Here is a 16,054-nt window from a genome sequence, read left to right as displayed (position 1 = left end):
TGCAGTCGACAAGGATCGTCGCTGATTGGACGAACGCAATGTCCGTCTTTTTAACAGGAAGTAAATGCTTCATACGCCTTTGGAGCCAGGCAGAGAAATGTCAACGAAGTAAGCGGAGATTTAAAATTCATGATGTATTGCCCAAATTGTGGCAAAGAGCTCCCAGAAAATGTACGGCCGTGGTTTGCAGTGGTTGTGGCAAGAGGTTACGAGATTTAAGAGTGATTGTATTATCCCCTGTGACTGCTGATAAACATTGTTCGACTCTGAGGCAGTCACTTACAGACCTTGGGCCCGTTTCTGAAAGAAGGTTGAACAAACTCTCAGACTAACTCTGAGCTCTGAGTTGATTTACTCTCTGGTGGGAAACTCTGAGTTTTCGTTTACCAGATCAGCAGATTTGAATTAGTTAAATCAACTCTGAGTAGGTCCACTCGGTGTTCAGCGCGTGCACCACGATGATAAAAAGCCAACATGAATGGAGCCCCGATACTACGATTCACCTTGGCAACAGGTGACAAAAAAAGAGATCCTCCTACTTTAACCCTCTCGAAATACACCAATAACTTAATGTGGCCACAGGCTACGGCGAATATGAACAGGTTTTAAGAAGGAAAAAAAAGTAAAACTGCTGCAGCGCAGCGGCAAAGGAGAGAGAAGTGATGTAAGAGAAAACAGCTGCTCGTGTCAACGCGTAATGAAGTCTATTAATTTCATATTTAATCAGAATTAAAATATTGCAGGTCAAAACTGATGGAATGGTAGGTTATTAAACCTATACAATTTATTTTCATTAAGATGCAATCCAGCAGAAGAAAAGTGACTTTTAAACAGCTCAAAATGAAATATAATAACATAATAGGCTCATATAGATTCATAGTGAACTTCATTCAGAGTTTATTTGAATGTGCATTAACTTTATCCTCAACATAAAGCTGTATTCACACACATAGGCTAAATGTCCTCTCACCTTTATCCTGTATAGTTTATAAATTAACCCTAATTAAATTAACATCTCCCAACGTTAATGTAGCATAGGCTCTAATTCCCTACGGAGTAATGTAGTCTTCATACCGACTTAAAGACATGCCATGTTCGATAAAACAGTTTGTTTTATAAGCTGTAGTAGGCTATTGCCACCCTAACATATCATATTACAGTTTTTTCCAATTGCTAAAACACAATTTTAAAAACTAGGCTGGTTTTATCAAAATACTTAATACAATTCACAAAACCACACACCCAAACTGCAAAATACCTCATTTATCCTGCAAAATGAAGCACTGCAACCAAAACTACATATAGATATATTATCAAAATCAAACTTTTGCACCAAATGGCACACACTTCCTTCATATTACCAGATTTGTGTCTAACCAACCACACACTGTTGGGCATAATGAAAAGCACTCTCATCTTTAGTATGCTTTGCCATAATACTAAAATAGTTCGAATTGTAGAAAATTCTTCAGATTGTTCACATGCTCAGAAATATTTGCAGGTACACACACATGCTGTTGAAACATTTATTTTTCTATTTTTCACCAAACAAGTCAGTGCTACATATACCAGTACAGTAAAACGGCTCAAGTTGGGCTGCACTCTCTGTCCAGCCTCTCGCATTGTTGATGACATGATCAACTAAGGTTGCTCTGATTTCATTTGAAAGTTGTTGTCTTCTTTGGCTATGAACTCCTCTACCAGCTCTATCCCTACCTCTCACTCTTCCTCCCCCTCTCATTCTCACCCTCCCTCTTCCTCTCTCTGCAAAGTCTTCCATTGTTGTTGTAAAAAAAAAGGTGCTCACTTGTGGTCTTTTCATAATGCTTACTTCCTGATTGAAGTGATAACAATTAACCATTGAGGTGTTTGGCCAGGTGGCACATACATTGGCCAATTAGCATTGGCCAAGAGGTTTTGCTCTCTGTGTGTCAGTTTAAATAATTGTGCTATGCATGTCATTTTAGTGTGTTAGCAATTGGAAAAAACTGTAAAACAACCTGGATATTTATTCAGACAAACGGTGAATCTTCACTGACACAGCGTGATACGGACTGAATGAAAGAATGAGGAAATGAAACAACGTTTCTGGCTCTGAAAGAGGGAGGAGACCTGGAGAAACTCGGGGTTCATTGAAGAAAACCTGCTCCCGACCAGGTTAGGTTCACAGACTCAGTTACCATAGTAACTGACTCAGAGGTAAAGTTACCTCTCCCTCTGAAACGGGCTGGAGTTACCCCTCTTTCTCGGGTTTGAGTGACCTCCTCTTCTGAAACGGAATACCCAGAGTTTCCCTCATTTCAGGGTTAACTGACTCAGAGTTTACACAAAACCTTCTTTCAGAAACGGGCCCAAGGTCTGTAAGTGACTGCCTCAGAGTCGAACAATGTTTATCAGCAGTCACAGGGGATAATACAATCACTCTTAAATCTCGTAACCTCTTGCCACAACCACTGCAAACCACGGCCGTACATTTTCTGGGAGCTCTTTGCCACAATTTGGGCAATACATCATGAATTTTAAATCTCCACTTACTTCGTTGACATTTCTCTGCCTGGCTCCAAAGGCGTATGAAGCATTTACTTCCTGTTAAAAAGACGGACATTGCGTTCGTCCAATCAGCGACGATCCTTGTCAACTCCAGGTACCTACCTTTTCCGTTAAAGTTAAAGTCATTGTGTTTTCTTATTTGTCGTTGTGTTTTTTGATTTGTTGTTGTGTTTTGTAATTTGTTGTTGTGTTTTGTGATTTTTCTTGTTGTGTTTTCTTATTTGTCGTTGTGTTTTTTGATTTGTTGTTGTGTTTTGTAATTTGTTGTTGTGTTTTTTGATTTGTTGTTGTGTTTTGTAATTTGTTGTTGTGTTTTGTAATTTGTGGTTGTGTTTTTTGATTTGTTGTTGTGTTTTCTTATTTGTTGTTGTGTTTTGCACTTCAGGGCCACTGTAAAAAACAACTATATACAATGATTAAAAACACAATAATTCATACATTAATAAAACTTTAATTAAAACACACAAATACCCCCTGGATTAGGGAATGAAAAGTCCATTCAATTGGAAGTGAGACAGGTATTTCCCTGGTCTGGGGAATGGAAAATGTGTTCACCCAGAAGTGGGACATCTTTTCAAATTAATGATTAAAAACACATAAAAAAAAACTATATACAATGATTAAAAACACATGAATTAATACATTAAATTTAATTAAAACACACAAATACATATTAAAAAGAAGGGCTGAGAAGGGAGGGGATTGTCCCCGGATCAGGGAGTTAAATTGGTATTGACCCAAAAGTGGGACATTTTTGTCACTGGTCCAGGGAATGACAAATGTGTTCACCCAGAAGTGAAATTTTTTTTTAAATTCATAAATAATCTAATTAAAAACAAGTTAATTAAAACACTCAAAAACTATATACAATGATTAATAAAACATGAATAAAAACAAGTTCAGTTCAGTTCAGCTGAGCTTTAGAATTGGACAAGTTCATTAAAACACACAATTACGTATTAAAAACACACAACTATACACAACACATGAATAAAAACAAGTTCATTGGAATAAACAACTCCATACAAATTTAAATCAATTAATAGATTTAAAAAATAATTACAGAAAGGCAGGAGAGGAAGTAGCTCCTAAATTGTTTTTTCCAAAGATCTTGTTCAGTGCTACTTTAATAGCAACTGAAGACATCACTCTTTTGAACAAACTGGCACCCACCTTTTGGCTCACCCTTTAGGCAGGGTGAGTAAGTGCATCTTTTGATGAAAAAACCATCAGGAGCTTTTACAGGGACAGTTGAGGAGAGGAGAGTTTTTCTTTATCTAGCTCTTCCTCTTGTTCCCTGCATGCTCCATGTCTAGGGAGGGAGAGTGAGGGAATGAAAAATGTGTTTACCCAGAAGTGTGACATTTTTCAGCTGGTGATGAACTGTCTGGTGTAGCACTGTCCCCACCATTTCACAAAGCTTATCTGCACCCTGAAGCCTGTGGGAGTCTGCTGCCTGAATTTGTGGTTCTTCGGCCTCTGCAGGTTCCCAGCTCAAGGTTCTCAACGTCCTCCTCACTCCGCTCCGCTTACAGAGATCAACAGAACTAACTCATCACACACTCCCGGTCTTCAACTCCACAGCCAGAGGCCGTCTTCCACACACTTCTATCCGCTCTAGGAGCTCTCAAAGGTGGACAAACTCATCACACACTCCTGCTCTCAGCCAGTGCCTGCAGAGACTGTCGTTTGTAGGATGGAGAATGAATACAGACACACAGACTCCTTCACAGACTTTCACATGTGTATGACCACTTACCTCATCTGTAAACATTATGCCGGTAAATATCCAGTGTTTGGCGGCCGATGATGATTCTCGTTTGTGTACCTACGAGCACGTATGACGAGCACGCGAGGGAGAGCGAGCAACAGGTTACTGGTGCAGTTCACCTAACGGCCATGCGGTGTCGCTACAAACGCAGTATTTTTGAAAGTTATATATAGCCCTTTTAAGCTCTCCTAAAATAAAATCAGTGTATATGTTTTCTGATCACACAAACATAGTCAGCTAGTGTTTACATTTACCTTCACAATAGTACTGGATATGATATTTGTGTTTAGGGCATGAATTTACACACCCTGCAAACTTTCCCCAAACATATGTCCCTGTTTTAGATGGACTGGATTAGTCCGTCTTAAATGTAAGATGTAGTCGTACATGATAATTCTTCTTCATTGAAGCTTGTGATATCTGTTATCATTGTAAAACACTGGGCTCGACTGGTATTTGACTGTTTGTGTCTTCTCTTTTTGAGATTTGAGGTTTAGACCAGAAGGAGGAGATGAACTGATTCCTTATATTATAATGATGATTATTAAAGGCTTTATGTGTAGAATATTGATCTAAACTATTGTTTTAAAACATGAAAGATGCTCCCCACTTACAGAGCAAAGAATGCCTCTGTGCCTAAGTTGAATTTGAACTTAGTGCACTGCTCTAAACAATATGTAGACAGTTAAGCTAATATTGAATACAGATAAATCCTGGATGAAGTCAATCTTCTTACTGATACTACAGTCCTTGATATTAGTGCATGCTGACAGGTCACATCTGATTGCAGGTTAAACATTCTGTTTAAATATCTCTGCACAGCCCTGCTTTAGGATGACAGATGTTTTTCTATCAAGAGACCAGCTCTGTAGACATTTAAGCTAATACAGAATACAAATTAAATTAAGCCTCTGACGCCTTCTCAGGATTGGTTCATTGGGCAACTCCACTACCGTTACGCTCACGTACGCAGCGCTCTGAATCTGATGTACCCAGTTGGGGGACGATGATTGAAAATGGAGCAAGACGGAAACACTGAGACCGCAGTTTCTGCATTTGACAGAATTTTTAATGTGGCGAATCGAGCCAGACAGGAGCTGTTGCAGAGTAACAATGACATCCTTGTTCCTACAAGACACTTGTTCCAACGTGCCCGACATCGAATGTCAGGTAAACTATAACGGCGTAGTAACGGTAACTCTACCGCTGCTAGAGCTAGCCGTAAGCTACTACTACAGTATTGTTAGCTAGAGTAATGTCACTAACAGCAAACAGGTAGTGCAACGTTATTAACATTATATAGCTAAGACGCTCGCTGAAAATCAGCTTATATTTAGAATAGAATAGATAACTGGACTTTGTTTGGCTCTTGTTCCACGAATATTAACATAAACATTAACGTCAAATGTGTAGACAGCGTTATGAAAGCAAACAACATGGCCCGTATTCTGATTGCTAGTAATAATTTAAAGTAATAAAGCCCTATTTTTTTCAGTATCAATTGGAAGGAGGGAAAACCCAGTTTGGAATGTGACTCCTTTTCTGTTCCCTGGTCCAAATTACACCCGGATCCCCACAGTAAAACAATGAGAGGAGTTTGCTCAGATTGGTTTTGGTAAGTTTAGGACGTCTGAGGGGGTGAAACCATTGAAACAAGCCTTACCTAACCAAAATGAGACAATGAATATAAAGTAATTATATGTAATTTATAAATTATATTTACGAAACATGTTCACATTAGATTGACATTGTGCAGACTTAAACAGCAAATAATGTGTGCTGAATGATACATCTTTTTGTATTTCTCAAATTTCTTTCATTTTAGGGAGACCAATACGTGAGACAGGGAAAAACCAACGCTCTCAACTTAAACTGAACTGGAGCTTGGCAGAGTTTAATCAGTTTGTCCATCAGAGCTACCCCCAAATAAACTTAAATCTGGTTGGGTTTGAGTTGGCCAGAACTGATAAAGGCAAGAGGCTGACAAAGGTCCAAGTCCATTCTGTCAAAGAATTAAAGGAGGTTACTGGAAGAAGTAGACTATACATCCTCCCACTTCCTGAAGTGTTACAGGTATGCAGTTCCTCATACAGTAACTTTGGTCAATGATAAAAAAATGTTTAACTTGGATCACATGAGTTGATTGTTTGTGAACTTTCACAATATATCACAGGAAACAACATTAGGTATGCATCTCGCACCTCCTGAGCCTGCACCAGCAGCATGCTTTGAAAGTGAGCCTGTGCCAGCACCACTTTTTGAAACAAGCACAGCTGAGGTAATGAAGAACACACCTCTTGCCTTCATTACCATTAGTTTTTGGTAAAAGTTTTGTATTTTTTCTGTAATGGGTTACTGTCATACACTTTTCTATTCTAATTATGTTGTATCTCTCGCTTATACTGATTACTTTTGAGACATTGCAAGAATGGCTTCAACAAGACGCAGAATTTAATGAATCATTGTTGGCAGACAGACAAATAGTAGGCTACTTTCATGCTGGATTGTCATTGGAAAAAAACATTTGTATTGTATTAATTAGATGAAAACATATTTTCTTTTATCTCAAACAGGAAATGAGACGTCAGGGACTGGAGTCACAGGAACAGAGACGGTTAAAGGTAAATTCTATTAGTTATGTAATGAAATATGATTTCAATTACTCTTTCACAGTCTGTCGCTCTAAAAATGCATTTTAAAATTCATACTAGTGTAATTATGTGTTATAGGCAATTGAGGCAAGACAAGACAGAATGGAAGCTTTTGAAGAGCCTACTGATGGTGTGCTGCTCAAATTTAAGTTTCCTAATGGATTGGAGAGGACGAGGAAGTTTGTCTTGTCTGAATCTATTCAGGTTATCACTTTACCTGTCTTAATGTTAACCTCTGAGAAGGAGTTCACCTCTGATGTTAAGTTTTGCTGTGGGTTGTGCATAGTATGATAATTCATAGATGTAAAGTCCTGTTTCTGTTCTCTGCTTTAGACATTGTTTGATTTTGTTGGGCAAGAGGAAATGGCCAGTGAGGTTTTTTGTCTTAGAGAAGCAGCATCAACCAAAGTACTGGAAAGCACACTGTCAGGATCCATTGAGCAGTACAACATCAAAGGGTTTTCGACCCTCTATGTTCAGTGGATGGTAACACCAGCTGGACAGGTGATTAGCAATGTCATTTCAAACATTTTCATTTGTACTAGTTTTTAAAAATTACAGTTTTAATGTATATTGTGTATCTGTATTTGTGTGTATTTTTGCCTCAAATTCAGATAATAGATGCATGTGACCCGAGCAATGCTTGCCCTGCCATAGACCAACAGAGCCCTTCACCTGCTCCTTCTCCTCCTCCTCCTCCTCTTCCTTCTCCTCCTCACCAGTCTCCTGTACGATCACTGCCTCTTCAGCCAACTCTTAGAACAATAGTTGAGAATAGTGAATCCTCATCATCTCAGTATGTTATTTTACTTTCATTTGAATATTTATTCTCAAACTTCAAAGTTGTCTTTTGTCATCTAAGTTTTATATTTGTTTTTATGTTACAGAATTGATCTGCAAACTGTCTTGATGAAGCTCCTCAGCAAAGTGGATCTCACCTGTAATCACACAAGCAATCAAATAAACGTTTGCAGAGACAACATCTTGCAGGGTAGCCTTCAAGCGTTTAAACGACGGCGCTTTGACCCAGGAGCAAAGCTGGATGTGATATTTGTCGACAGTGAGGGGGAAGGAGAAGGGGCTGTGGATGACGGAGGGCCAACCAGGGAATACCTGCGGTTGCTAATGAGGGCTGTACAGCACTCAAAGATATTTGATGGGCCTGAGAATGATAGGCTGTTGGCTCTTGATACTCATTGTAAGTAATTATTTAAAAATAAGTGTAACCTGTATAAAACAAATTATTTGAATCTTTACATAAATGTTTGTTTTTCAGATCTTGAGACTGGACTGTACACCCTGATTGGAAAGATGGTGACCGTGTGTATAATCCATGGTGGAGTTGGCCCATCCTTCTTTTCTAAGCGTCTCTTTCTCCAGTTTTGTGGTAAATCTCCACCTCCTGCTTCATTGGATAAAGTGGGAGACCAGTCTTTCAGAGAAAAGTTATTAAAGGTGTGTATTGCACAGTTTTTGAAGCCTGGTCATTACATTTTCACTGTAGATTTTTTCCCCTAAACAGGACTACTCTCATTATTGTGTTTTTTTAGATAAAAGAAGCTCAGACTGTCCATGAGGCAAATGATGCAATCACAGATGCCGAAGACAGTCTGAGCATGATGGGAACTCTGAGATACATCACATCCTTGGAGCAGAGGGATTCCCTGGTCCAGTCTGCAGCACATTATTTTGTTGATGGGCGGATGCACGTGGCATTGAGACAGTGAGCAGTTTATCCATCAGGGCAAAACTGAGGGGTGTGAAAGGGTAAACGTGTTCATATAACATTGATTTGTAATGTTCTAATTTATGTGGGTTTCAAAACTCTGGGTTTCCTTGATGAGCTTAGGGCTCACCCTGGACTCTTTGAGGACCTGTTCACCAGTGCACCGAAACCACTGGAGGCCAAAGACTTGTCTACTTTGTTTGAAGTTGATTTCTCAGTCCCTGGAAGTAACAGACGACCCCTGGAAAATCAGACCATCTGTTTCTGGAGAGACTGGTTAATCGATATTGAGGGTACGATATTTCAATGGCATGTGTGTTTTTGGCTGGACCACTGAGCCAGCCCTAGGAATTGGAATCAGGTTAGGTTGATCTGTCAGTCATTTGTGTCTTATTGTGCAATTATAGTTTCATCAGTTTCATGTAGATGCAGTTGTACAATACTTGAAGCTTATTAGTGTGACAGGCATTTATATTTCTTTCCATGTGAGCTATAATTTCCTTTGCTCATGTTTTTGTAGAAGGAGAATGCAGCCCCTTGACGCTGGAAATGGTGTGGAGTTTGCCTCTGGAGCTTCAGCAGTGCCTCCCCTGGGCTTCCCACAGCATCCTGTCATTGAATTTCTCCACGATGAAGACACTAAAATCTTTCCAGAGGCAAACACATGCGCCATAGTGCTCAGACTGCCCATTCACAAACAAAATGAGAAATTCAAAAGCTGTATGACAGAAGGAATTCTGCAGGCTCCAGGTTTCGGCATTGCATAATGTAACCAGGGTCTTAGATAAACACTCTCTAAAATCTCAGCATTGTTTCAAAACAACCTCCCAAAACCATTTTCTGAAAAACTGCAGTATGTCAACATTTCCTAAATAATTTTTTCTCAGCCTCTGTAGGAAATAAAAATGTATTAAAATCAATGAAAAGCTTACTTGACTTTAACTGTAGAGCATTACCTTTGCCCTAAAATGAATAAAGATTTTTTTTTAAATCTTTAAACTAGTGTTGTAGTCAAGACCACACTAACCGTGACAAAGACCTTCCCGAGACCAGAGAGCTCCGAGGCAAGACCAAGACATTTAGGGAACGAGAGCGAGTCCAGACCAAGACAATCAAAATATCAATAAAATATCACAGAGGTTGAAAAAAATATTTAAAAAATCCATTGTTTAATTGAAGTTTGTATCTAAATAAATCTGACAGCAACAAACAAGGTCTCTGCAATTTGTTTTCAGTGCAGCATTCTGTGGACCAAAGGTTGAAGTCAGTTCAGGCTTTAAAGTACAAGTTCATTACATTCTAGGGCAAAGCCCTCCTCAGACTTCTGTAACGTTGCTGCAATTTTCATCAAATTAAAACAGCTTTTTCAGTGCATTTGTGTAAAGTAATTATAACTGAACACAAGAATAATTAGTAGTTATAGTATGGTTATACTATTAAGAGAGGTTAATATTTGGGAGTCAAATATTTCAGAACTGATATGACGTTTACTGATATTTCCATGTTAAAGTACAACTCACACCTTTTTTTTCCCCTCAAATTTGGTTATCAGTGACATGTTCCAATGTTATGCAATGGAGGCAGGACATTTTGCAGTTGTACAATAACATTTTAATTGTATTTTTCAAGAAAAAATATGCAGTGTCTTTGATTTCTGAGGTAAAATGACAGTGTGTAAAGTGGTGTACTGCAAGAAGTAGTCTTATTATTGGTCATTAGACAAAATATTACATTACTTAACTATGATCATATAGAGGGTACTTTAAATAAAAGAATGAGCGGATTCCTCACCTGCCTTTAATATTTGTTGAAACAATATTATAATAGTAAAACATTGTCAGTGAACATTTACTATACAATGTCTAAATGCAGGAGTATTTTCAGTGTGGTAATATCACTTTTGCTTCTGTACAGAAGCAGAATACTTCTTCCATCATAAGTTATGGTATATGGTAATTTATACAACAGTTAGTTCTGACCAAGCAATATGATTGGATCAGAGGCATTACATGAGTGACGATATAGGACACAACATCACTGGGACTTTTCACAACATGTATCACTCCACCTCAGCCAGGAGCTTTGAATACTTTGAATTGACACTTACAGCTGACAGTTTTTATCTATTCATCATCTCAAACAACAGACTCTAATTTCAATGGTTTCATGATGAAATCCATTTCTTATGGGAGGCTGTGGCTCAGTTGGTAGAGTCGTCGTCTCTCAACCGGAAGTGAGGTGGATTCTAGGTTCTTCCACAACAACAGCTGGGAAATGGTCATCATCATCAAGACTGGGGAAAGTGCCAATCCCATGGTGTGCCAAAAGGGCCTCCAAACTTTGTTCACTGTAACGGTCCTCACCAAAGACATTGTTGATGGTTGTGCTGTCCATCTCCATATTGGCCAGCATTCCTGCAATCCAGATTTGGACAGGTGTTCTGTTGTTTTCTGTGCGCAGACTGTGGTTATTCCAGGCATTTCTGAAGTTCTGAAGTCTTTTCTGAATTTCTGGCAGAAAGACAATTTGCAGTGCCATTTTGTGGAGTTCATCCTCAGGATCAAGAAGCTCAGAATTCTCAAGAGAGTAAAATGTGTCATAGAAAGATTGTAGAACATGCAGAAAAACATCTCTCCAAAGACGTTCTATTCTTTGGTTATGGACAGACTCGCCTGTGATGTGACTCCTCCTCTCCACACCTTGAACAAGGTTCATGAACAGTGCAACTTGTGAATTGTGAAAATGTAATTTTGACATGTTGAAATGTAATTTCCACTAGTGAAAACTAAATTGCTACTTGTCAGCCAGACTGTTTTAATGTTAAAAGGGCTTGCCATAGCTTCTGTCTGCCAACGCACGTACTGCTGCAACTCTGTAATTCACTGTAACATCATCTAAACCCCCAGACACACCAATCTTTTTTACCTTTTGGGGCCATCTCCTAAAAACTTCTACATGTTTCCACCTCACCGCTCTCGTCCTGATACACCAATCGGATGTCCTTATATGGAGAGATGGGGTAGTATGCTGCCGATTTAGAATGATTCTGATTCACTCACATACGCCTGGTGGTGAGAACAAAATATGCTGGTACGCACGTGTCATGAATCTGACGGTTATTTTGCGTATGCACTTATTTAATGCACAGAGTAAGAACATTTCTACACACATATTAGTGAATGAGGCCCAATGAGAGGGAGGGAGACAGTGGGACAGACAGAAGTCTTAGAAAAACCCTAAATGTTGCATAATATGAGCATAAAGCTCTTAAGACTAACAAATGGAGTCGATTTGCCCTGTACAACATCAGAAAGATCAGACCTTACCTGTCAGAACATGCTACACAGCTCCTGGTACAGGATCTTGTGATATCACACATCGACTATTGCAACTCTCTACTGGCAGGTCTTCCTACATGCACTATCAAACCCCTGCAGATGAAACAAAATGCAGCAGCACGACTGGTCTTCAACCTTCCTAAAAGAGCACATGTCACTCTGCTGTTCATCTCCTTACACTGGCTCCCAGTTACTGCTCGCATCAAATTTAAAACTCTGCTGCTCGCTTACAAAACAGACACAAAAACGGCTCCTCCTTACTTTAACTCTCTCATCCAGGTCTACACTCCCTCCCCCCCACTACGCTCTGCCAATGAAAGGCGTCTGATCCAACCTTCACAACAGGGTCCTAAGATGCTAAATAGACTCTTCTCCTCTGTCGCCCCCTGGTGGTGGAATGACCTTCCAAACTCCATTCGATCTGCAGAGTCCCTCTGCACCTTTAAGAAAAAGCAAAAGACCCAGCACTTTATAAGTACCTACGACCTGATGACGACGGTTTAGATATTGTTGTTGATGATGATCATCTCGGACAACTGTGTGTGAGATTGAAAGGTTTCCATGGTGATATGAATTCAAAGGGACTGCTGTAATTTAATTCTGGGGAATTTAGTTGGATTTAACCTCTGAAACTCCCGATCTGTGTCCAAAGAAAATCAACATAACAACATATCTAACAGTTATGTGAGAATGTAGCTTGCTTCTCATCGTTTTAAATCAACACTAATAATAAACTACACAAACCATATTTGTGTAAGCGGACTTCAGGGTTGTAAACAGCATCCAGCAGTCTGTGTTGTCGCTCTTTTTCCTCTTTTGATCGACGAAGTTGCTCCTCATCGTTCTTTCAAACAGATCAAATATCTCTTCAGCAGCAGCAGTCAGTCTCTGGTTGACGAAAGATCTCAGTGTTTTAGCTTTAAACATTTTCACACACACACACAGGTTTGTACAATTTAATGATGTCGACATTTTAAACTGATGGGAAACCAGCTGTCTTCTCACTTAGCTGCTTTATGTCAGAATGTCCTCATCCCGCCCATTCTGCTGATCCCTTTAAAAACATATTTCTTGTAGTCTGTCTGTCAGTCTGCCTCTGTGTGTGTCTGTGATTGGCAGAGAATCATACCTACAGTTCAGCTGAAAGGCTTGGAGAGGGTAAAAGACTCCAGCAGCACTTGTAGTACAAAGATCAATTTGATGAAGTCCAAGGCAAATTTCCCACTGGGACAATACAGTTCATCTTGTCTATCTTATCTTGTCTTATCTTATTAACTTAATATGACACGTTTCAGCTTGTGACCTTTGATGACCCTGCTGGAGGCTACAAGCTGAATCATGTTGGTCTTAAAAAGTTCATGAAGTTGATCTTCATCATACGAGTGTTGATTAATTCAAATGGTTGTTTAATTCTTATTTTTTATTGATCGTATTGGCTGATATTTCTTTCTCTTATCAGCCCTGATTGGTGAAATCTTAAGTATTTTTATTATTTTTATCTTCTTTATTAATATAATTTATTTTGTTTGCTGTCCTGTAATTGTAAATGTATTTTATGTTTTTTGTTCCTACCTGCCTTTAGGGACTACAGATGAAATGTAGCTTTTGTGCTAATTCCGGCATATTGACTTTGATGTGATTTGCTGATTCATGTGCAATGTCCTAATTCAATAAATACAATTTAAATTGTTGACCTTCTCTTCATTGTGTTGTTTCTTGTCATATCTGTTTCATATTGTGTGTCATGATGGACGTCGCTTTGCTGGCTGCAAAACAAATCTGCCCACAGATACAGTCACCTGAACCTGAACCTGAAGTCCTAGTTTGGTTGTCATGAAACCAGAATTTTTACTTGGATAAGTTATCAGTTAAAATCAAACAAAATTGGGCACAGCTGGCGTAGTGGTTAGTGCGCTCGCCCCATGTACGGAGGCTGTTGGCCCAGGTTCGAAGCCAACATGTGGCTCCTATCCATCATATTGTTTCCCTGATTTCCAACTTCATCCACTTTCCTATCTCTACAATAAAGGCACATAAAGCCCACCTGCCAAAAAAAAGTCAAACAATATTGGTACCTGTTTCAAGTCTTACTTTATGCTCCCCCAAAACACAACATCCTCTTTTAAGTTCACATATTCTCCTCCTCTTCCCCTGTGTGTGAAGTTTCTTGTTCTAAATCCACTCTGATCCTGTATTTGATCATGTCTATAAACCCCTCTATTTCAGCCCTGCTCAGAACAGGCTGTTTCTGTGTCTGTACCTTTAAATATGTAAATGAGCTGTGTCTGACCATCATAGTGAGGAAAGAGGGGGGAGAAGTGGGCTGATAATGTTTGATATTTAAAAGATGGTGTGTTTATTCTCTTCACAGTGTGTGTGTGTGTGTGTGTGTGTGTGTGTGTGTGTGCGTGCGTGCGTGCGTGCGTGCGTGCGTGCGTGTGTGTGTGTCCTCAGTGAAGTGTGTCAGTCTCTGCAGAAACTTCCAGCTGCAGCAGTCAGTTCAGTTTCTGTTCAGTCTGACTGAGGGAGGTTTTTGTACGAGGCTATTTCACTGTGTGAACACATTCTGACTGTTGATATAGTGAAAACTCTGACAGTAGTAAACTGCTGCATCTTCAGTCTGGACTCCACTGATGGTCAGAGTGAAGGCAGAGTTTGATCCACTGCCTGAAAAACGACCTGGAATCCCTGATTCTCGAGTGCTAGCACGGTATATAAGCAGTTTAGGAGTTCCTCCATCTTTCTGTTGGTACCAGGCTAAATAGTGGTAGCTGCTCCAGACATAAACATTCTGACTGGTCCTACATGAGATGGAGACAGAGGCTCCCAGAGCAGAGGTCACTGCTGCAGGCTGAGTCACTGTAACCTGTCCTCTGGACTCTGAGGATACAGAGACAAAAACAGAAAGCAGCATCAGGGTTTAGTGGGCTTCATTTCAGAGGGACGGATGTTCATAGAGGAGAGGAGTTTGATTCTCTGGACTTTACCTGTGAAGCAGCAGCAGAGGAGGACAGTCCAGATGAGGACGCAGATCAAAGTCATGTTTTTGATGATGAGGACGAGGATTTCTGTTGCGATGAAGGACAGCTGTCAGTCATCCAGTGTTCAACTGTCAGGACTATAAACTCTCCCAGAGCACTGGAGCATGGTGCTGCTGATGCAAAGTGGCTCTCTATGGAAATGTTCTGATTGACTCCAACAGGGATCACTCTCATTACTCTGTTTATCAATCAATCAATTAATTACACAATTAATTAGAAAACTTTCAAAACAAATTTAATATGATTTCATGTTCATGCTTCTAGAAACATTTATTCTGATATAAATCACGATAATTAATAATATTCTTGAGAAAATGATTTAAAAATAATTTAAATATCTCAAAGAAAGACATTCTTTAATTTGTTATAATCTTTTTAAATTCAGTTTTCTTTTGGTCTCAGAGGTCTTGTAGGCAGAGACTCAGTCAGGTGTCTGTGTTTGTGTCAGAGTCAGAGAGCCGTGTGTCTCTACAGCGAGAGGTTTTTGTACGACGACTCCATCAGTTTGTATCACTGTGGCTCACGTTCGGTGGAGGAACCAGACTGGATATTGGAAGTAAGTCACATATTCTTCTTTTTATTCAATCAGTAAGTTATTCTGGTGACTTTTGTCTTCATATTCAAGCCTGGAGGAAAAGAAAATACTGACCTTTACTTTTTAAATCACTTGTTTTAGAAAGAATAAAGAAAACATTTGACTTTAAAGGATTTCAGTTTAAAACAGAAACACAGACTGAATTTAAATGAAGGTAAAATGTTTGAAGCCAGAGTTTTTATTTGTTGGGAAATAGATGATTTTCACTCTCATGGTAAGGTGACATGTGGAGTTGTGGTAGTTTGAGTTCAGTGTGTTAAAGTTAGAGAGTCGTGTGTCTCTACAGTGAGATGTTTTTGTACGGCTGCTCAATGACTTTGTACCACTGTGGTGGACTTTTGGTGGAGGAACCAGACTGGATGTTGGAAGTAAGTTTCTGTAT

General features: G+C 39.4%; 1 gene segment (V, D, J or C); it reads right to left on the bottom strand.

Annotated features, from left to right (window-relative positions):
• Positions 1-16,054, bottom strand: part of LOC132991218 (Ig kappa chain V region 3381-like) — a 180,556-nt gene that overhangs the window by 127,958 nt on the left and 36,544 nt on the right.

Source organism: Labrus mixtus, chromosome 16, assembly GCF_963584025.1.
Source record: "Labrus mixtus chromosome 16, fLabMix1.1, whole genome shotgun sequence".
Taxonomy (NCBI): domain Eukaryota; kingdom Metazoa; phylum Chordata; class Actinopteri; order Labriformes; family Labridae; genus Labrus; species Labrus mixtus.
The sequence above is the reverse complement of the archived record's forward strand: the minus strand, read 5'-3'. Positions and strand labels throughout refer to the sequence as shown.